Genomic DNA, 23,038 nt, shown 5'->3' with positions numbered 1-23,038 from the left:
AATAAGACAGATAGATAGATAGATAGATAGATGAATAGATAGATAGATGGATAGATAGATAGATAGATATATAGATAGATAGATAGATAGATAGATAGATATACATATAGATAGATAGATAGATAGATAGATAGATAGATAGATAGATAGCTGGATAGATAGATGGATAGATAGATAGATAGATAGATAGATAGATAGATAGATAGATAGATTTGACACTCTATACTATATGGATATATGTTGTTTTAATGTATCTTTGTTTTGTAGGCCTGTTTTTTTTTTACTTGTGCTTTTATTGTGAAGGCCTAATCTTTTAAATTTTCCGGTTGTGTTTAACGTCTTTTTGCACATAGACTGTATATTATTATGTTAATATTAACAGTCTATGCTTTTGCACAGGTGAATCAGCTCCCAGTGAAAGCTGGTGTTTGTCGCCACCTACAGTTCAAAGGAGTTGACTTGTTATACAGTTATTCTCCATTGGTTTGGCTCATTTCTTGAAACAGAAATTACATTCTCAAAACTCTAAGATCATTTGGAAAAACAGTCTTACAGTTCAGCACAACACTATAGTTCACTTGCAAAAGCTCATATCTCTCCCAAAACTGTTCACTCATGCTTCAAAACTAAATTCCTTTCTCATTTTAAATAGTCAGTGCTCCCAAAATGCTTTGTCTCTTTGGCATTGTGTAAGCACTGCAAGTAAAAAATGTTTAGATGTTTTGTCACTATGGCAGAGGGACCATTGAAATATCCCTCATGTCTACCTTTCAGTCTTAGCCCAGTCCTTCATTGACAATGGTTACTGTACTGTTTTTGTCTAGCTAACAGAATACAATTGTGCTATAAAACTGAAAAAAAAAAAAAAAAAGGATTTGAGGGTAAGAAGTAGCCTCAAGGTTTGACATCACACATTGCACTCATACTGCTAAGGAAATTGTAACCATTTTTATTCACATGGTTATAATGAAAAAAAGGTTATAATGATGGACAACCAGTAACTGACTTACATGTACATATTGCTACCGCAAGCTCTTTCACTCAATCAGAGTTCCTCTCAAATGGTACCCTGTAAATTTGCTTCATTGTCATCTGAAGCTTCTTCAATAGCCGGTCTATTGTGGAGATGCTTATAGTGTCGACATTTTGGAACATGGCATTGTCTTGTAGGATTGCAGCATGTATCTGTCTCAATGTGATGGCATTATTTGCAATCACCATGTTCCAGATCTCTTGTTCTTGTTGTTCACTGAGAGGTTTTCCTCTGCCACCCGTGCGAGTCTGTCGTCCAATCCTGAACATAGAATTCAAAGGACAACACTTCATTAAGTAATGTATACCTTATGTATTCCTTACAGAATGAGTTACCAATATAATTGTATTGTTTTACTTACAGTAATTTTACCACAATTCTAATGCATGACTGGAATACTACTGTAAACTGTATCATCAATACTGTATGAAAATAAACTATTCCATTCCATTCCATGGTCTCCAATATTGTTCTTGTCATTTTTTAGTATCATAACATCCCATTGAGGTAGAATATTACTTTAGGTCTATCACACACACACACACACACACACACACACACACACACACACACACACACACACACACACACACACACACACTAAATGAATAGGTAAATGAGTAAATAAATATATTTCTTGCTCTATATGCACAGTGTCCTGTCCTGTACAACATTTAATTCCATCTTTGACTGACTACATACCTGTTTTCTCTGCCTCTTCCCCTATTCCACCACCTTTTACCCTTTACCCCTCCTCCCCTTCCTCGAGCAGGCAGTTGCCCTTGTTCATTTACTTGGCCAGGTGCCTCTATGTTCAGAAATAGTACTGGTCCTGCATGGTCAAGCTCTATATATACATGTTTGGCAGCATTCACAATCATGGACAGCACCTGTCAGGTAACTAAACATACTGTTTGATCGGTCATCTGAGATGTGTCAAACTTGTCTTTTTATTGATCAAGTTCTAGTTTCACCTGTCAATTGCTGTCATCAATTTTTCAATATTCTAAGGTCAATATTATGTTCTTGACTAATTTTGACAATTGAACGAACTATTGTGCATGTGATGACTTACACAATGAAATGACCCTGACACATTTGGAAGAACAACCATTAGACTGAGAATCAACAATCAGTTTAGATCAACTAGATCTATTCACTTGGAAATTGTGCTAAATGTAGGCTACCTGTACTTAATCATTTGCAAGATATACTGAGACATTGAGACATGAACCAAGACATTTGCAATTTGATGAAAATTAATGAGAATTTCAATTCTGTTGTGAACAATTGCCAAGTGGTTTAGGGTTTGTCCATGTTGTTTTGAGAATGTCATTTCTGTTTCAAGAAATGAGCCAAACCAATGGAGAAAAACTGTAATGTAATATTAGGCGGTGGCAGTAGGGACAAAAAAGGACAACATCTCTAGGAGGAGGCAGTTATGGTTAGGGAGAGATTAGAGATTAGTCTGTGTTGCCAGACCTTGCTCCACAGCGCTGTGGAGGAGGTCTGGCTAGATCCTCAGCACTCTGTGATGGGAGAAAAAAACGTGCTTTAGTTAATTAGCATTTCTTTAAACCAATCACAATCGTCTTGAGCTTAAAATTACAACATAAAAGCGGGAAGGTGACAAATATCTCGTTAGTAAGCGGGACATCCGACCCCGAATGTTTCTGGTGCCACTGGACCAATCCCAGAGGTGGGCGTCGTGGATGTGAACTCTCCTTGGTTTAGGGGTCCTCCCTCAAACAAATACTATGTTTTAAATAACATTTCTTTGCAATTTTTTAGATAATTTTGGTATTTTCTCTCTCATGCAACATTTCAGAGGATTAATGTAAGGAGGCGGCCCACACACACAAACACACACACACACACACACACACACACACACACACACACACACACACACACACACACATGCGCCGCACACACACATGCATGCGCATGCACACACACACACACACACACACACATCATGCACACACACACACACTGGTCGTCTCACTATCTTTGTGGGGACCCGTCATTGACATAATGCATTCCGCGGCCCTTACCCCTAACCTTAACCATCACAACTAAAGCCTAACCTTAACCCTTACCCTAACCTTAACCATCACAACTAAATGCCTAACCTTAACCCTTACCCTAACCCTAACCACCACAACTAAATGCCTGACCTTAACCCTTACCCTAACCTTAACCATCACAACTAAAAGCCTAACCTTAACCCTTACCCCTAACCTTAACCATCACAACTAAATGCCCACTAACCTTAACCCTTACCCTCACCTAACCATCACAACTAATGCCTAACCTTAACCCTCACCCTAACCATAACCTAATTCTAACCCTAATCCTAAAACCAAGTCTTAACCCTCAAACAGCCCTTTTAAAAAACCTTGTGGGGTCCAACATTTGGCCCCACAAAGCTGTCGAGACCCCACAAGTATTGTTAAACAAGAACACACACACACACACACACACACACACACACACACACACACACACTCTCATCTTTGGCCTGAATCCTGTTGCTCTGCTGCACTTGTCGACATGTGAGCAGCTGCTTGACCTCCCCCCCTCCTCCTCCCCCCATCAGGCTTTCCCAACAACTCGCCTAACCTTGACTCCCAACACCCCCCACCCCCACCTCTCCCTCTCTCCCTCCCTCCCTCCTTATACTTCCCTCCCTTTGCCCCCACTGGACCAACAACTGGATGCTTTAGTTGATCATCTATTCACACTACAAGCACATTTCTCCATCCGTCCATCCGTGGGCCCGTCCACCTCCGTCCGTCCCCTGAGCATCATGCGGCGCTGTGGGACAGCAGCTGGATGCGGTTTGGACCGGCAGGCAGAGGCTCGTGCGACTGGGCGACAGGGCGCCATCCACACAGGAGGCTTGGGTGTGTACAGGCCAAGTTCAGCGGTGAAAATCTGAAAATAAATTCTCCTCTCATCCATAAAATCAACCTAAACTTATGGGATTCAAAATTAGTAGGAAAAATGTTCCTTTCACGTTTTGTTTCTGCTGGTTTCAAGCGCTTACAGCAATTGAAACTTTTAAACCCAAGACACAGCTGCAGACTTATTTTAAAATGGAGATATTCGTAATCTTAGCCGACTTAGGTCTAGTCTTCACAACGATCTAAAATAACATGCTGTGCCATTGAATGAAGCTTGGCCACACTATGTGTTTGCAAGGATCAGTCCACTGTTTCTGCTAAAGCTGAGGGCCGAAGATATTAAACACAAAACAAATGGAGAAATATTCCAAAAATCTATACAAATTTCTGTATGAAACTTTGTTTTTTTATTCTTTCCTGCCCCATTAATCATCTCACAGTTCCTCAGACTTATCTTCTGGTCTTATCTTAGTCCATGCTCTGCTTTTATACTCATAGACGTGTCTCAACATTTGACTCTGTGTGGCTAAAGGAGATTTCTAAAGCTGATATGTTGAATTTTTTTTTTTCTAAAGTTTAAAGTTTAACGTTTAACTTTTTTTTTTGCACACCACTTTTGTTGGGCAGGTCGTAGGATGTGAACAATAGTAGCAGATCAGGAGCTTAGAAAGAGTCCTGTACACTGACCATTCGATTGCTTGCGTAATGGTCAGTGTCGCGGACTCTTTCTTAATCTAAAAGTTTAAAATGTGCCATTATTTACATACCGTACAGTAGAATCCATGTATCCGTTCCCCTTTATTCTTGAAAACAGAATAAAAATGTCCCCTGACAAACTGACAACTCTCCAACTGTTGAATTGTTGAAAGTGTTTTGTATTGTTGAGTGTGGTCTATCTGTAACGTGTCTTGAGATCACTTTTGTTATGATTTGACACTATAAATCAAGTTGAATTGAATTGAATTGAATGAATAAAAAAGGTTGAGACATTGTGCCGTAAGTCTTCTATAATGACTTTACTTCTCAAGCGAGGAAAGGAAAACTGTGCATTGTCTATGTTGTAATGGACCAATAAATATGATTTTTACAACATTTTAATGGAGAACCAAAAAAGGAGATAGTAAAGTGTTAGCAGGAGACTTTCCTTTTATTTTTGTTTTCTCTTTATGTTTCTTTTTTTTCACTTTAGAGTCCTTTAAGCCTCATTTTAACCCTTTGTGTTGTCTTCCTGTCCACCATGCAACTTGTTGTCCTCCTGGGTTAACCCTTTTTCCGAGGTTTTTGAAGCTTTTTTTTGGTTTCTGTGGCTTTTTTTCTGCCTTTTTTCACTACCTCCGGATAACAAACTAACATCAACTTATTCCCATTAGTTGTACACTTTTTTTTTTTTTTTTTTTTTTTTTTAATTCATGGTCAATAAACCTCATTTATATGAAATTATCCCTAATTTTTGAATTAAAAAAAGTGATTATTATTTCAACAAGTAGTTATGATTGAGTGGATAATCACAGACTGTCAAAGTTTAGTCAGGATACTGTTTAGAAACCATTCCATAGTTTTTCAAATGCTGTAACATTTAATAAAACCCCAAATTCTATGAGAGATCTGATCCTTATTTTTCCTTGAGAAGAGCGTTGTATGCAACAACCCAATGTTAAATTTACAGGCAATTTGCTTGAAAGAAACCCACATTTTCTGATGTAGAAACTTAGAAAATCGTATTTTAAACTAGAACATTTTTATCACATACAGCAAACATCTCCCCACTATCCGCTAGGTGCCTGTCCCCTGAACACAGTGTAAAAAAAAAAAAAACGTGGTCTCTGTAGACAGCCCAGGCTCCACAAACGTCAAGAAAAACAAACTATGCCAACCTGCACCACCAAACATAACAAGCGGTGTTCCAGCCAATAACCGACAAGAAGAATTTGGGGGGTGGGTGTTGGGGGTTAGTGTCTGAAGGCTCAATGGTGTTTTACTATTCTATTTCATGAAGACTAAATGAGGTTTATTGACTGTACATTTAAAAAATGAGTAATAAGTAATAAGTTGATGTTAGTGTATAGTGGTGGTAGTTGAACGTTGAAAAATGCCTCAAAAACATTGAAAAAAAGTGACAAAAAGTGTAAATTTCAGGAAGGACAACACAAGGGTTAACTCAACTCTTTTTCGTTGATCTCCAGGGCAACAGCTGGGAGGAGTTCGAGCTGGGAGAGGATAGAAAGACGGAGCTGGTGCTCTACGTCGTCGTCCCGGTCCTCTCCGTCCTCCTGCTGGTTCTCCTGGTCGGTTTGGTTTACCGCCAGTGTTCCCGCAGCAAACTGACCCTGGCCAACATCATCGCTCTGGCCCTGCAGGACGCAGAGGGGAGCGCCGAGATCCTCTCGTCCCTGACCAGGAACGCAGAGCGCCACACCAGCACCAGCTCCGATGGGTCGGACGGGGTCTACGTCATGGTCTACCTGCCTCCGCCCTACGAGGAAACGCTCACCAAGATTAGCCGGGCCGCCAGCCTCTCCGGCTCCAGAGATGTGGAGTTGATAAAGATAGAAGACCTGGAGGCCAAGCTGTGTCCAGAGCTCAAAGCCAGCCGCCAATATGTGTGATTAAAAAGACATTATAACTCCAATATTTGTTGTGTTTTTAATAACTTTGTTGTCTGTGTACTTACTGTATGTAAATATTACTGAACTCTGCAGCTCTACAGAGCTTTTTAGCCTCCGTTAGCTCGTAGTTTGAGTTTTTACGTTACACTTACTGTCTGGTTGAAGGTCAGTGTTTCTATCAGCAACAGGTAGCTGTTTTATAAAAAAGGCTCTGATAAGGTCCAAAAGTGCCAATCCATCAATTAGATGTTGAGATATTTTACAGGACAAGTGACAACTTTGACCTGGTGGGGTGCTATAGAACAAAGGTCAGATGATTACTACAGTCAGTAGGCTATGTCTTTGGGCACCATGAGTATCTGTACCAAATTTCATTCCAAACCATTAAACAGTTGTCAAGATATTTCACTGAAAACCAACATAGTCAAGATGTTGGTGGCCCTCAAGGATCAAACCTGCCATAAGTGTTGGTGAGATGTTTCAGCCCGGACCAAAGTGGGAAACCGACCGACTGATTGTCTGTCAAAGTACAACACAACGAAGACCTGTCTGATGATGAGAAACACAGTAACAGAGTAAAAGTATGACCTCTGGTGGTGAGAAGTCCGAACAACAACAACAACAACATATCTCAGCAAGCACAGTTTACTGTAAAAGTCTTTAAACTGTATGTACGGGGTCAGCCCAATGATCCCACAGCCCTCGTTCCCACATTTCTAAAATTTTTTTCACAGAAAATTAGGCCCTATGTCCCCCACATTTCTAAGATTTTCTTAAAATTAGGGTTACATTCCATCTGTAGCCCATTGCTACTGGATAATAGGTTGGGTGTAATGGCTACCAAATTGGGAAAAAAGGGGATACAATTTGATACAAATTTATGAAGAAGGAAATGTTGGCACATAGGGCCTAATTTTGAAAGAAATCTTAGAAATGTGGGAACATAGGCACGCTCCGTATGTCCACTATGTAGAGTCTTTTAACCAGACCTACATTAGGCCAATGCTTTGCGAGAAAGGAGAACGTGTTCGGGGCTGCCAATAAACCAATGTCAGAAACGTTAAATAACTTTGAGTGTGGTGACCAGTTTATTCAATGACTGCATGCTCACTGTAGCACAGTTAGGATATAATTAAGTATAGTCCATTTCATTTTTAGGTAAGTTTCATTCTGCTTTCCAATTCAATACAAATAAACAATACCCCTCGTACCGTGAATGAATTATTGGCGTCGCACAATGATAGTAACATTTTATTTCAACCGATCATTAGGGTGCTCCCTGGAGTGTCAGGGCCCTGGTCACGTGCCCACTTTGCCCATGCCGTAATCCAGCGGTTCTCAAAGTGTGGGGCGCGCCCCCACTGGTGGGGAATAGAGACGTGACAGGAGGGCGCGCAAACGGAAGGAAATTTTCCTTTTTATGCCTTTATATCCTTATCCAGACATCCCAACTGTCCCGGAAGTTCCGGGAATCTCCCGCATATTGATAGCGGCTCCTTGACGCCCGCAAGTGAGATCAAATCTCCCAAAAAAGGTCAAAGGTCTTATATTGTTTGCCTTTCCTAGGATTAAGTTCATACCGTAACAAAATTAACTGTTACCAATGTAGGCTAATTAAAAACTGACCGTCGCCCGTCGCTGGGCGACCGGAGGACCGAGACACAAACACGCCTCTCTGACCGGTACCGGGGGGGTTAGCGGTTAAACTTTGAGTGGAGGATGTGCGGAAATGTGTCGGTGTGTCGAGCCTGGCTGGCCACTCGGCGCCTTCAGACAAAGTTCAAGATAACAGGCTAACGGCTTATTAGCTGGTCAAACACCGAGCGGCTCCATTAATCTGCTCGGTGCGTCTTAACAAACAGAGCGAGCAGCCGCCGGACTCTAACATCTGTTGATCCGTGCAGGACTTCACTGTGAGCGGACCGTTTAGAGACGATGTGACCGTTAGGTAACGTTAAAGGTTCGCTGCTACTGTAGCAGAGCTGCAAGGAAACCAGGGCTCTCAAGTGTCACACATTGAGCGTGACTGTCACGCACTCCCGCCACACATTGTATTTCTCACGCGGAAAAACTATTTATAACATATTTAATATTCTGCAGCGCCCAGAAGTTTTCTGGTGCGCCGCTCTCACTATGGAACTGACAGGAATCAAGCGTGTCTTCCCTGGAGTTCTTAGTCAAGCCTGCCACTTATCAGCCAATCAAAAAATAAAGAAAGGAGCTATACAATAGCCAATCAGAAAATAGTACTATTGTATCTGGGTAAGATTTAACGCAACAACCAATGAGAAAAAAGCATAGAGCAGCGTACAGACACTTCCCTAAACGTTCCCAAACAGGGCTCTGAGTCTGTCAGAAGGTCTGAGATCTACCGTATCAGCACAGCAATCACGTAATGCACAGCAGACTATGGTGCAGGTAGATTATTTTATAGGTTTTTTTTTTAGGTACTTTATTTTTCTCAAAATATCATGACTCCTCCAAATCTCAGAGAACACAGATATATTTTGAATGTGCAAAAAGTTTTGAACATGAGCAGAAATCTTGCTCAAAACACATCTGAAATATTACAGTCCAGGGGTGTATTAATTCATTAAAATTAATGAATTTATCATTGAGGTGAATAATTGTCATATGTGCATTTAAGGAGGTTACTTCCTCAACAAAAGTTGTCACTGCCTGTCCTTAAAACTTAAGAGCCCTGAGTAAATGCTGTACTGAGCTGTGTGTTTTCAGTGTTAAACACAGCTGCAGCTATTCATGCATGACTGTTGTTGGTGATTTCCAGAGATGGAAGACTTACTCACATCATGTATTTCAGTAAAAGTAAAAAAAAAACAGTGTTGTAGAGTTACAAATTGTCAGTTACAAGTCCTGCATTCAACATTGTGCTTAAATAAAATATACTGTACTTAAAGTACCAAAAAGTAAAAGTGCTCATTATGCAGTGTAATATATCTTATATTATTGGATTATATTATATTATTATGCCACATCATATCTCTGTGAGATGGGCTTTTCAGCTGTTGCTTCACTGAAAACAAAGTACAGATCTCAGCTGAACATTGAGCATGACTTGAGAGTGGCAGTATCAAGCCTGCAACCCCAGTTTGAGAAATTGTGCAATGCAAAACAGGCTCATTGCAGCCACGATTAATTTTGAACTTGTTGTTATTGGATGTAGATTGTTAGTTTGTATTTAGATACAACTTGTTACTGTACTGATACTAGTTGTTCAATAATTTGGAACAGTTTAAGCTTGTTGCGTATTTCACTAGCATTGTGTTGGGCCGATGGGGGCAGGTGGGGCTTGAAAATTCCGCCTTGTCCAAAGTGGGGAATGACCGAAAAAGTTTGAGAACCACTGCCGTAATCCGTCTATGCTGACATGCAACACTGACACAATGAAAAGCTGCTTGCTTTTCCCTTTGATTACCTTTATTTCTGGTGACAATGCTCCACCCAGTAATCAAACATAAAACTGCATATATATTCATGTCACCAAAAAATGTTTAAGTTACATTATGGCTCCAACATACTGTATAGTTTTTGGAAGTTATATATTTTATGGTGATTAGCAGGAAAGTTGACTTACATTATGTTGCCATTAAATTTTTCTTGAACCAGTGAAATTAATGTAAATTAATGTTGTTTGCTAGTTTTTGGGATAAAAAATAAACCACGAGCATACATGTTTAAATAGAGCAGCATACACACTGGCACATGAATAACGGGCATGCGCGAGACGGCGACACGGTCTTCTGCACGCTCTGTCAGCTGTGTTTTGTTTGTTTTAATAATTGTTGACAATCCGTCGGAATATCGGAATATCGGTTAGGCAATCCTGCCTTATTTGCTTGACAGAAAGTTGGCTCACTGAGGGGGATCCTGACTCGCTGGTCGACCTAGAGGGCTACACGCTGGTGAGGATGGATCGTAACCTGAACTCCGGGAAAAGAAAAGGTGGAGGTGTGTGTGCGTTTATCAACAATAAATATTGTAATCCTGGTCATATTACGATGAAGCATCAGATCTGCACGAAGGATATTGAACTACTAGCGCTCTGCCTAAGGCCTTATCATCTGCCGAGGGAAATACACCAAATCAGACTGTTTGTTGTGTATATTGCGCCCTCAGCCGACACATTGGCTGCTGCCACTATGATTCAGGAACTTGTAGCTAAAGCGGAGGAAGAGGCCCCGACGCAGCCAATTTTGTGATGGGTGACTTTAATTTATGCAGCCTAAAGGAACATTTTCCTACGTATCAACAATATGTCACCTGTTCTACGCGTAATGAAGCTTGCCTAGACCATTGCTATGGAAACATCCAGGATGCCTTTTATTCTAAGGCTTTGCCTGGTTTAGGGAACTCTGACCATAATATGATTAAGCTGATGCCTTCCTATGTGTCCCGACTACGGAGTGAGAAAGCGAAAAATGTGGAGGTTAAATGCTGGTCTGCTACTGCGACGGAGACTCTTCAGGACTGCCTGGAGTGCACAGACTGGTACGTCGTTACTGACGGGACTGATAACGTCAATGACGTGAGGATATGATCATCCCCCGAAAGACTATTAAGATGTTTCCTAATAATAAGCCCTGGGTTACTCCAGAGTTAAAGCAGTTTCTTAATGAGAAAAAACGTCTGTTTAAATCAGGAGGAAGTAGAGAAGAGAAAAATCAAAAGCAAGATCAATGAGTGCAAAGCAGCATACAAACATGAATTAAAAGCTTTTAAAAAATGATGTTAGAAGAGCCTGGCAGGAGTTCAATCTATTATAGGTTACAAGCCCAAGAAGCACCCTATGGTAGCAGACAATGATTTTAACATGGCAAATCAATTAAATGATTTTTTACTGTAGATTTGACATCTATGATTTTAAAGCAGAACAGAATGAGGCCATTACAGCAGTATGAGACATGAAAGGTGTGGATATTGACATCTCTATGGACGATGTCAAATCTCCTTTTAGACGTGTAAACCCCCACAAAGCTTGTGGACCTGATGGTATCAGCTGTAAGACAATAAAGGTGTGTTCTGATCAGCTGGCACAGCCCTTTCACAGGTTGTTCCAGCTGTCACTAGACACTAGTGTTGTTCCCAGTTTATGGAAAAAATCCTTAATAGTGCGGTGCCTAAAAACAATAGACCTAAGGAACTCAATGATCTGCGCCCTGTTGCCCTTACATCCACAGTTATGAAATGTTTTGAAAAAATAATTTTAAAGGAACTTCTCCATAAGCTCTCACCTCTTTTAGACCAAAATCAATTTGCTTATCGTGCAGAGAGAGGTGTTGAGGATGCGCTGCTATTTTTGATTAACAGCATTCATGAGCACCTTGAGCATGCTAAGAGCCTGGTCAAGATTGTGTTCATTGACTTTAGCAGCGCTTTTAATACAATCCAACCCCACCTGTTGGTGGAAAAATTGGTGCATTTGGGAGTAAATCCCTAATTGATTATTTGGATCTATAACTTCTTGACGGATCGCAGTCAGCAAGTCAGATTTAATTCTTGTATATCATCCTTAAAAACTATAAACACAGGGGCACCACAAGGGTGCGTTCTGTCGCCTATTTTATACACATTGTACACTAATAATTGTCAAGCCTCCTCTTCAGCTTACACTTATTTTAAATATGCTGACGATACAGCATTGGTTGGTTTTTTAAAATCTGACATTTCTTCTGTGAATGAATTCCAGAGGGAACTCCAGGGTATCACTCAGTGGTGTTCTGACAATTTTCTTGAAATAAATGTGAAGAAAACAAAAGAGATGGTCATAGATTTTAGCAAAAACAGAATTATAGTCCCCCCTTCTAAGACCAATGGTGAACTTGTAGAGAGAGTATCAACCTATAAATATTTGGGAGTTGAAATTGACTCTAAATTAATTTTTAATGACTGTGCATTGAATAAAACTAAGAAAATGCACCAGCAGATGTTTTTCCTTAGGAAACTAAACACTTTTAGACTAGACAGACACATCTTTGTAATGTTTTATAAAAGTATTCTCCAGAGTGTTCTGTCTTTTGGCCTTATCTGCGTGTTTGGTAACATGCATGTTAAGGACCAAAAGAGACTGCAGCGTATGATCAAGATGGCCAGTAAGATCATAGGACTTGATCAGGTGTCAGCAACTCAGCTGTACAATGAGCTTATCCTAAAAAGACCCCACCAAGTCCTTAATGACCCCACTCACCCTCTTCATCATAAATTTATGAGAAGCAATAGGTCAACTGGTAGAATTTTACAACAGAGAATTAAAACGGAAAGGTACAATAAATCATTTGTGCCTACAGTGATCAGACTGTTTAATGACCCTGCACATCGCAAGTACTTTGATCCTGCACTGGCACTTTAACTGGATGGTAGATCCAATTTTCCTTTTTTGACAACCACTCCTAGTTACTTTTATATATATATATATATATATATATATATATATATATATTTTTTTTTTTTATTTTTAGCTATCTTAATGTTTCGTAAACATTAGATGTCAGATTGTCTTTGTCATTTCTGTAGTATTGTTTATTCTTTGTATTGTGATGATTGACTTCTGTTATTGTCATTCCTATTGTACTTGTTACTTTTTTGTTATATACATGTTTATTGATTTGTCTGTGGTGTCTATATGTTTAGAGAATATGTTGTGACAAGAGTGCAAAATGAATGACCACATGAATTTCCCCTTGTGGGATGATACATTTTACCTTGACCTTGACAACTTATACATAAAGAGAAAATCTTCTGCCAAAGGGAGGTAGTCTGGCGTCTTTGGGAGAGCACGGTCTCTAACTTGTTGTAATCCCAGATTTAATGCTCTGTATAGTGGTTGTGGTCTCACCAAAATCAGCAGTCTGTTCTCATTTCATGGCTGTAATAACAGTTCAACAGCTCTCAATTAAAAATAAGATAGTGGCTGTTTTTTTTTTTTTTTCTTCAACATTTTGTCACGTTTGTCATAAATAAAATAGTTTTGAGATATGGAGGGGAGAGTGTTGCAGTTTTGTTTTAACTTAGAGGAGAAGATCCAAAGAAAATATAAATAACGCTGGACTGTGTCCTTTTTTTATTTTTTTTTTTTCCCCTTCCTGTTCATTTCCATTCCCGTCCCTTACATCTGTGAGTCTTCTTTACATGTATAGCAAGTAATAGTAAAAGTAGTCATTTATTTAATTCAAAAGTATAGTTAATAGTAATTTAAAGTCTTTCAATCATAATTATCAACGTGCACATTTTGGAGGAAATTCCTTAATCTGTCCACATTGGGACACTTTTTCCCACAATGCTTTATGGCAGATTTTATTTTTAGATCATAGACACAAAAATCATGGGGGTAAGCGAGCGTCTGGAATGCGTAGCTCCTATGGCGCCATTTTGATGCTAACAAGTGATCACCTGCCGTTAGCATTACATTGACTCCCATTCATTTTGACGTCACTTTGACAGCGAATAACTTTACATCTGAAGCGTTTAAAGACTCTATTTGTCCATTTTTCATTTCTAAAGAAACACGACAATGTATAAAAGGCTCCATTACCTTGTACCTCACGTTATGGCTCCGTAGCAGACGCTTTTGTAAAAATAGGCTAACGATTGTGTCATAACCAAGTGACTTACTGTCGCATAGTAGAGGAATTACCATATAGTACAGGAGAAGCTCACAGGCAGTTTGGACTTACATTAGCTGTTTAGGTTTAATTACTGATGTTAACTAGCATGTTAGTTAGCAATAATTAGCCTGTGCCCATATTATCTCCTTACATATATCTACGGTCTCTGTCTCTGTAAGATTGGGAATGATTGAGATTTCTTTTGGCACAGCTACCAGAAGACTTACAACTTTCAGACAGGTTGCTCACGTCACATTTACGTTGTCTCTGTCAGTTGGAGGCTGCGCAGTAAAGCTAGTGATCACCGGAAAAGTGCTTCTAATAGCCTTCACTGGTCTCCGTCCAGAGCAACAGGGTCTGTTGGTCCATGACAAAAACACAACAAGTGCAACATGCTTGACTTTATTTATGTCATAAATCACCACTAATAGATGGCGTATCACCACTCCTATAGGTTAATCCTTCTAGTGATAGTTACAGCACTACTGGCATTTAGCGAAGTAGTCAGAGGCTTTCTTATTGCTGCACTGCGGCTGGAAGATGAGCCTGATCCTGCAAAGAAACAGAAGACATCAACAATTCATTCACATGATTTCACGAAAATAATTTTTTTAAATAAATCTTTTTTTTTGGCATGTATTGCCTTTATTTGATAGGACAGCTTGACATGAAAGGGAACGACATGCAGCAAAGGACTGAGCCTCTGTAGCCTACATGGTGCCCCAAAAATCCTCTTTTTATATATTGTTTGAAATGGTCTTTACACATCGACAGCAATAAATAACTTAAGGGCTCTGAAAAAAGATGCAAAAAGATCCGTCATCTGTAGCTGCTGTAATTCAACACGGTCTCACGGCAGTTCGTGAAATGGTCATGTTATTTTTAATCTCTTAATTGGTTTACACGGACACATTCATCTCGTTTTGTTTGTGGTGGTGAGCACGTAATGGGAAGCCTCTATACTGAGGTTGGGTTTAGGAAAAGAAGAACGGGGAAATGACACGTCACACGCAGGAGACGGCCATGTCTCTGGGTGTTTAGGAAAAGAAGAACTAAATTTACATTAGTTTAAAATTTGTGCTTACCACCACGAAAAAAAACGAAATGAACGTGATCATGTACACAAATCAATAGATGATTGGCAGTCCATTTCATGGACTGCCAATCACTGCCTCGCAGCCGCCTGGAAATAACCAATGACATGCCTGCTTGCCCGCTCGCGCCGTACTCTACCTCTCCCGTGAACGAGCCTGAGATCAAAGAGTTTTCCTGCAAGCCTATTGGAGAATGGAGGATAAAACTCAGCAAAAGTTGCCACTTTGCCATCTTTCTGTTGGACAGGTACGTTTTTATTTATTTTTTATTGTTTCCAAGAAATGTATCGTGCATGTCTACTTTCAAATCTTGTTAGCTTTTCAACATTACCAACTGTGCCTGCATTTAATTTCTTGCATTTAAAAGGCAAATTACCAAAGGTTGTAATGTTACATGCAACACATAGACTACATGAAGATATAACTTACATCCTTATTAACTCGTCACAGTTGGCCGCCCCAAAACCGTTTTCACTGTGGAAATATTCACAATAGAAATAAATTCATATTAACATAGATAGGTAGGGAATGAACCAAGGCACTGCAAAACAGATTAAACAAAATACAGCAAAGTCAACATAAAATAACGTACAATAGCCTAGAGCTGAAGATCTTTGCCTGAACCCGACGGGACCCGACTGGTTCCGTCGGCTTAATTTCTATTATTTTGAGCGGTCAGGTGATGCGTTTCGATTAGCGTGAAAATGGATCCTGAGGAGGTGAAACGGAGGCTGGTCTCTGGAGGACTTAATTCATTTCTATGTTCCAACTTCCAAGTGGCCTATAGCCTCCGTTATTCTTGAATAAATTATGTTAAAAAATGTATAAATGACAAATTTTTTACGAAAGACAAAGGAGCTGTGTGCGTGCGGCGCAGTCTCTTTTTTTCTTTCTCTCCCTTTTCCGCCGAGTGGTGCGTGTGCCTGCTCGCGGTGCGAAGCGCGAGTCCGACAGTAATGATGCTGATAGACGGCCTTTACAGTCGGGCTGTAAACTGGTTCGGGCATTTAAAAAGCTATCAATCAAAATGTACGGGTCGGGCTCGGGCCTTTTCGGGCCGTACTTTTAAGGCCCGATTACAGCTCTACAATAGCCTACATTTTCATTAAGGTCATTGCTTACCACTTGTGGAAGCCTTGTGTTCGGTGTTTGTTAAGTGGCTGGTGGAGGATTGGTTGCTCGTGGAGGCTTGGTTGCCAGTGAAGGATTGGTTGCCAGTGGAGGATTGGTTGCCGGTGGAGGCTTGGTTGCCAGTGAAGGATTGGTTGCCAGTGGAGGATTGTTTGCCCGTGGAGGATTGGTGGCCGGTGGAGGATTGGTTGCCAATGGAGGCTTGGTTGCCGGTGGAGGATTGGTTGCCAGTGGAGGATTGGTGGCTGGTGGAGGATTGGTTGCCAATGGAGGCTTGGTTGCCAGTGAAGGATTGGTTGCCAGTGGAAGATTTGTTGCTGGTGGAGGCTTGGTTGCCAGTGGAGGATTGGTTGCCGGTGGAGGCTTAGTTGCCGGTGGAGGCTTAGTTGCCGGTGGAGGATTGGTTGCCAGTGGAGGATTGGTTGCCAGTGGAGGGTTTGTTGCCAGTGGAGGCTTGGTTGCCAGTGGAGGATTGGTTGCCGGTGGAGGCTTGGTGGCCAGTGGAGGATTGGTTGCCGGTGGAGGCTTTGTGGCTGGTTGAGGATTGGTTGCCAATGGAGGCTTGGTGGCTGTTGGAGGATTGGTTGCCGGTGGAGGCTTTGTGGCTGTTGGAGGATTGGTGGCTGGTGGAGGATTGGTTGCCAGCGGAAGCTTGGTGGCCGGTGGAGGATTGGTTGCTGGTGGAGGATTGGTTGCCAGCGGAAGCTTGGTGGCCGGTGGAGGATTGGTTGCCAGTGCAGGATTGGTTGCCAGTGGAGGATTTGTTGCCAGTGGAGGCTTGGTTGCCAGTGGAGGATTGGTTGCCGGTGGAGGCTTGGTGGCCAGTGGAGGATTGGTTGCCGATGGAGGCTTTGTAGCTGGTGGAGGATTGGTTGCTGATGGAGGCTTGGTGGCTGTTGGAGGATTGGTTGCCGGTGGAGGCTTTGTGGCTGGTGGAGGATTGGTGGCTGTTGGAGGATTGGTTGCCGGTGGAGGCTTTGTGGCTGGTGGAGGATTGGTTGCTGGTGGAGGATTGGTTGCCAGCGGAAGCTTGGTGGCCGGTGGAGGATTGGTTGCCAGTGGAGGATTGGTTGCCGATGGAGGCTTGGTGGCTGGTGGAGGATTGGAGGTTGATGGAGGCTTGGTGGTTGTTGGAGGTGGCTGTGGTGTTGTAAGCTCCCCAAACCTGGCTTGCCTCTTCCCCCTACTGTGATGTCCACCCCTGGGAGTCAACTCAGTCACTGCGCTGGTGTTACTACCCGTCGCAAGCTGTGCGTGACACACAACTGAAAGCAGGGGAGAGAAAACAGAGACAAAAACTTTCACAAAACTCCTTTACAGACAATTACATTTTCTCTGAATATTCATGACCGCCAGAGGATGGTTCCTAAAGACTTCCTGACCCAACATCAGTCCAAAACGTCTACTCGTATACAAGAAATATTAAAATTAGGGCTGTCAAAATGAACGACATAATAACAAGTTAACGCAAATTCATTTTTACGACACTAATTACTTTCACGTACAATTAACGCACGCGCGTTCTGAGATTTGGGCCTTGGGCCGCTCCGTAGTTTGGGCAATGAAGAAGCAATGCAGCAGTAATGTTGTGGATTGCTAGCAGAAACAAACCTTCTTGAGTAGAAATAGATAAATAAAAAGGTCTTTTGAACAGCAAGTTAAGTTTCAAAGCCGTTCCAGATTGTTCTTTCGACAAGACTAAAGTTATTTGCATGTACTGTCCATGTGAACTGAGTTAGCACCGGTCAAGTCTTAATACCACTTGAGCATTAAAAACTTGAAAGATATCTGCAAGATGCTCCACTTTCTTCACCAGTGTCTAACTGTGTCCGTCTGATAATAGTCCATTTAGAACACATAGAAAAGGTGTGATTAATTTGCGATTAATCACAAGTTTACTATGGACAGTCATGCGATTAATCACGATTAAATATTTTAATCGATCAACAGCCCTCATCCAAAATCTAACAGGCAGATAACCACTCACAACGTTTTACTGATACATCATCCAAATCCATAAAAACAACTCTTTTTAGTGTCGGCCTGTTCAACGTACCAAGCTCATGAATCCCCGAATAATATTTTCTTCTACTGGAACCAGGTTCTGAAATTAATACCCGACCACACACTAAATGCGGGTGAATTTTGTTTGGTAGGTGGTGAAGAATGGTGGGTAGTCAATGAAAATTGAGCGATTCATTAGTTGTTTTTTGCCACTGTTCTTTCACATTTCAACCAAATTCGCCATTTCCTTGGATTTTAGCTCAAAAATGTTTACTGGGGTGAAGAGGCTGGCGGAAAAAAGCAACCAACAAAAAGATGAGTATAGGCAACTCTCTGAAAACAACAATTTTAGCCAGCAAGAAGCTTAGTGAGGAAACTAATATATGTTAATGACTCACAGATCCAATGACTGCGTTTTGTAGATTTATTTGCAGGAGAAACAGAGGTTATGTATATCCAAGACATTCAATGGTAGTAATGGGCGATAGAAACGATATGCAATATAAATTATACAAAATTGGCCTACGATAGAGATTTTAATTCGCGACAATACATGTTAATGACGTAATCTACCTGCAAATTTTAGAGCCATGAGCTGCAACGCGTCATCGTTGTCTTGAGCAAACATGGCTGAAAGCGAAATGGAGGAGCTGATGAAAAAGACCAGTGCAACATCCATTATTTGGACTTGGTTCGGATTTAATCCTCTACAATGGACCTGTGGTTGAGCCGTACCATGGAGCCTTTCATCAGCCTGACAATTCACTATATAACGGACAATTGGAATCTTGGCAGCCGGTGTTTGCAGACATCGTGTGTGTGTGTGTGTGTGTGTGTGTGTGTGTGTGTGTGTGTGTGTGTGTGTGTGTGTGTGTGTGTGTGTGTGTGTGTGTGTATGTGTATGTGTGTGTGTGTGTGTGTGTACAAGTGTGTACAAGTGTGTACATTTGTGCTATGTCACTGTTTTGCACTTTTTACTGTCTATGGCATGGCACTACTACTAAGATACTTTTATACTTGAAACATTTTCTTTAGTTGACGTACTTGAGGTATCTTCTTTATTCAAAATAATCATTGTGCTTTCATTTTGCACTTTATTATGTTTTCATTTGAAGTATCTGTGCACTACACTTGGAATAATTTTATTTATTTAAAATAGCCATACCTAATACTGGAAGTATTTCCCTAATTCACAGTATCCATTCCTTTATTAACAAGACACCAGTTTTCATTTCATTAAGAGAACAAAATGTTTAAAACCAAATGTGTTACATTGGGCTGCAGGTAAGAAACTTTGTTTGAAATATGTTTTTATTTCAAGTATCTGTGCATCTTTGCCTATTACTGAAAGTATTTTCAGTACAGTGTCTGTTCCATCTTGGGTGGCATTTATGAACCAAAGACTTAAACTAACTAAGTGTAGTGCCTTTCAGAATGGTTTGCACCAAAGGACAGAAACTCAATACCATCCCTAGCTCTTAAAATGAGGATGATTCAAAGTAAAAGTAAAAAGACGTTTAAATACCAAGCGAACGGCAAATAGCACTTAAAATGCAGCACAGTGTCTCGGTGGTTAGCACTTCTGCCTCACAGCAAGAAGGTTCTGGGTTTTATATCCAGGTCGTCCCAGATCTTTCTGTGTGGAGTTTGCATGTTCTCCCCGTGCTTGCGTGGGTTTCCTCCGGGTGCTCTGGTTTCTTCCCACCACAAAGGCATGCATGCAACTAGGACTACAGTGAAAATTAGCCAACTGACTAACACTGGTGCATTTACAGAAATGTTGCTTAATGTGCATTATCCTAATCAAAGAAATAAGTCTATTCCTAAATATGTATTTTTAACAAATTCAAGAATGATGCTCGTTCACCTTTATCAGGCAAATAATAGTTGGCTGGTTAAAAGCCACTGTGGCTATTGAATTTTAAAATCCACCTACCAGAGTGGCTGGTGGCCAAAAAAGTTAACTGACTGGGACTGTTTTTGGTTTAGGTTAAGGTAAAGCCACTTTAAAAAACTCTTTAAAAACATTGTTCAGTTTTATAAAAGGAATAAAAGTGTTTAAAAAGAAATTAAAGGACCCACTGGACAGGATGGAGACAGTGGGAGGTATATTACTGAAGTTCTCCCCCATAAACCCCAATCTCCCATTTATATATATATATATATATATATATATATATATATATATATATATATATATATATATATATATATATATATATGTGTGTGTGTGTGTACAGTATGTATGTACAAAAAATACATATACCCAAAAGGTTAGTGAAACAAATGCTTGGATAAAAGTGCTAAAAACAATATATAACAACATATAAATTTATATTTATATAATTTGTATATATATATTTGTATTTATATATGCCTAGGCAAGCAATTCAATATATAATAATCATTTTTTCTTGGTTATGTGAAAGTCACAACCAGTACTTAACTCTTAGCCAATAAGTCCATATTAGTCAGTCCTCGCTGCTTTACGTCCTCCGTCAGGTCCTGAAACGCCTTCATTCGGTCACATTTGGACACAAGCTGCCCTCCAGCGAGATCGCAGCCCAACGCTGAGAAGAGAAACGCCACAAGTAGCCTCATCTTGTCTGCAACTCTCTGAAAAACATACATGGCATGATGTATATATATATAGTCTGGAGATCGGGCAAATCACAGTGAACAGTGAGTCTTTTGTTCTCCTCAGATAAAGGTTGCTCCCTTGGTGCTTAGAAACATGACTTAGGAAGTGCACAATGTTGTGCTAAATCTTAGCTTTGGGTTAGGGAGGGACGGACAAATGTAAATAATACTTGTACCTGAAAACATCTTTTCTCATTTACAGGTTACGCCTTCGTCCTGTTGAATAGACCAGACCCTGAGACAGTTAATTTTCTCACGTCATCATATGGTCATTTATAATTTCAAAGGATCCGATGTAATTCCTGGCAGTGTGACAGCAGTGAAACCACAGTGATATGAGCACATTGAGTCTCCTGAGAACAGACATTATGTTGAGCCCAACAAAGGAAACAACAACACCAAAACCAGCAAAACAGGAACATGAAAGATGAGCAGGAGAACACTCAGTGAATACGTTTTCCATAAAGGTTACTAATACTAAAACTGTGTTTTAAAATCCACACCCATCTAAAGTAGTGTTCCAGGCTGAGAGAATGTAGTGCATAGAAAATAAAAGAAAGTGATGTCCAGGGAAACTCCTGCTGATATTCAATACAGATGGAAGCTATTGTACAATTCTGTTGAAAAAAGTTTGGTTTCAGCTGTTATATTGGTGATTTTCTTTAATTAATTTTAGGGCAAAGCTTTAGATCTATGGGCCAATTTTCGTTCCTACCCTCACCTATAGTTATGAATAAGGGTGAAACAAAATAGCAATATGGCAATATATCATTGTTCTTTGTGCGATACGAGAATCGACGTGCTGGTGCCAAAAATCCATATTTTAATTAATAAAATACGGTGCTTTAAATAGATTTTCCAGCTCACAGCATAGCTATTTTGGTTTTACACATTGACTGTAAATATTAATTTACAAAGCATCTGGTTCGGCGAAGTGCTGCAAATGCAGAAGTGCCTTAAACCTGCATTATATCTGAATTCCAGCAGAGGGCGGTTGCCCTCGGTTGCAAAAGGAGTTTGGTTTCTGTAGAAGTCTATAAGAAGGTGACCCACTTCTCACTTGATTTATTACCTCAGTAAACATTTTCATAATGACTTTATGGTCTCAATCGCTAGTTTTAAGTCTTTTGCAACACAGAATGACGTTCATTTTTTGAATTATGGTCTCATTGATTTCAAAATTGGCGATAAAGCAGGGGGTGTTTTAGGGCGTGGCTATGATGTGATTGCCAGTGAAAGTGTGTAACGTAACGTAGAGTGTAGGGGCTCCTCCCTCTCGTCTAAAATTGTCACATCCGCAACCAGGATGGCTGCGCCCGTAACGGCAAACTCAATGAGTCATAGCAGATCTCCACAAACCAACGGGTGACATCACACATTGTTGGCACTTGGTTTTACACAAAATCACTAGGATTTGCATTTTGATGTGCCTTTTAGAAAAGGAAATGTTTTTTTTATAATCATATCAGTAGTTAGTTGCTCTATAGTTGTGTCATTTTAATGTACAGACTGAAAAACTTGTGCTGCAGAATTCTGCTGTTTTCTAACAGTTTGGACTTGCAGTGGATAAAGAGAAAAAAACCTACACTTAACCTTTTCACGGGCATTTTGTATAGATAGTTAGACCAATATTGTTATGTTGTTTATGGGATTGTTTAGCAATATATTGATTATTGCAGAATTGCTGTTTCATGATATTATCAGTATCGGAGCCATGGATCGTGTATCGTCATAAAGGCGGAGTAATGACCAATGGAACTAAATCGTGGGTACAAACGTCAGAAATGGGTTTCCTCAGGAGGGTGGCTGGCGTCTCCCTAAGAGATAGGGTGAGACGCTCAGTCATCCGTGAGGAACTTGGAGTAGAGCCGCTGCTCCTTTGCGTCTGGTAAGGATGCCCCCTGGGCGCCTCTGTACGTCAGGTAAAATAGTTTTAAGATATTTGTTTTAACTAAGAGGGGAAGATCCAAAGAGAATATAAATAATGCTGGACAGTGTC

This window comes from Perca flavescens, chromosome 2, assembly GCF_004354835.1.
Source record: "Perca flavescens isolate YP-PL-M2 chromosome 2, PFLA_1.0, whole genome shotgun sequence".
NCBI classification, from domain to species: Eukaryota; Metazoa; Chordata; class Actinopteri; order Perciformes; family Percidae; genus Perca; species Perca flavescens.
The sequence above is the reverse complement of the archived record's forward strand: the minus strand, read 5'-3'. Positions refer to the sequence as shown.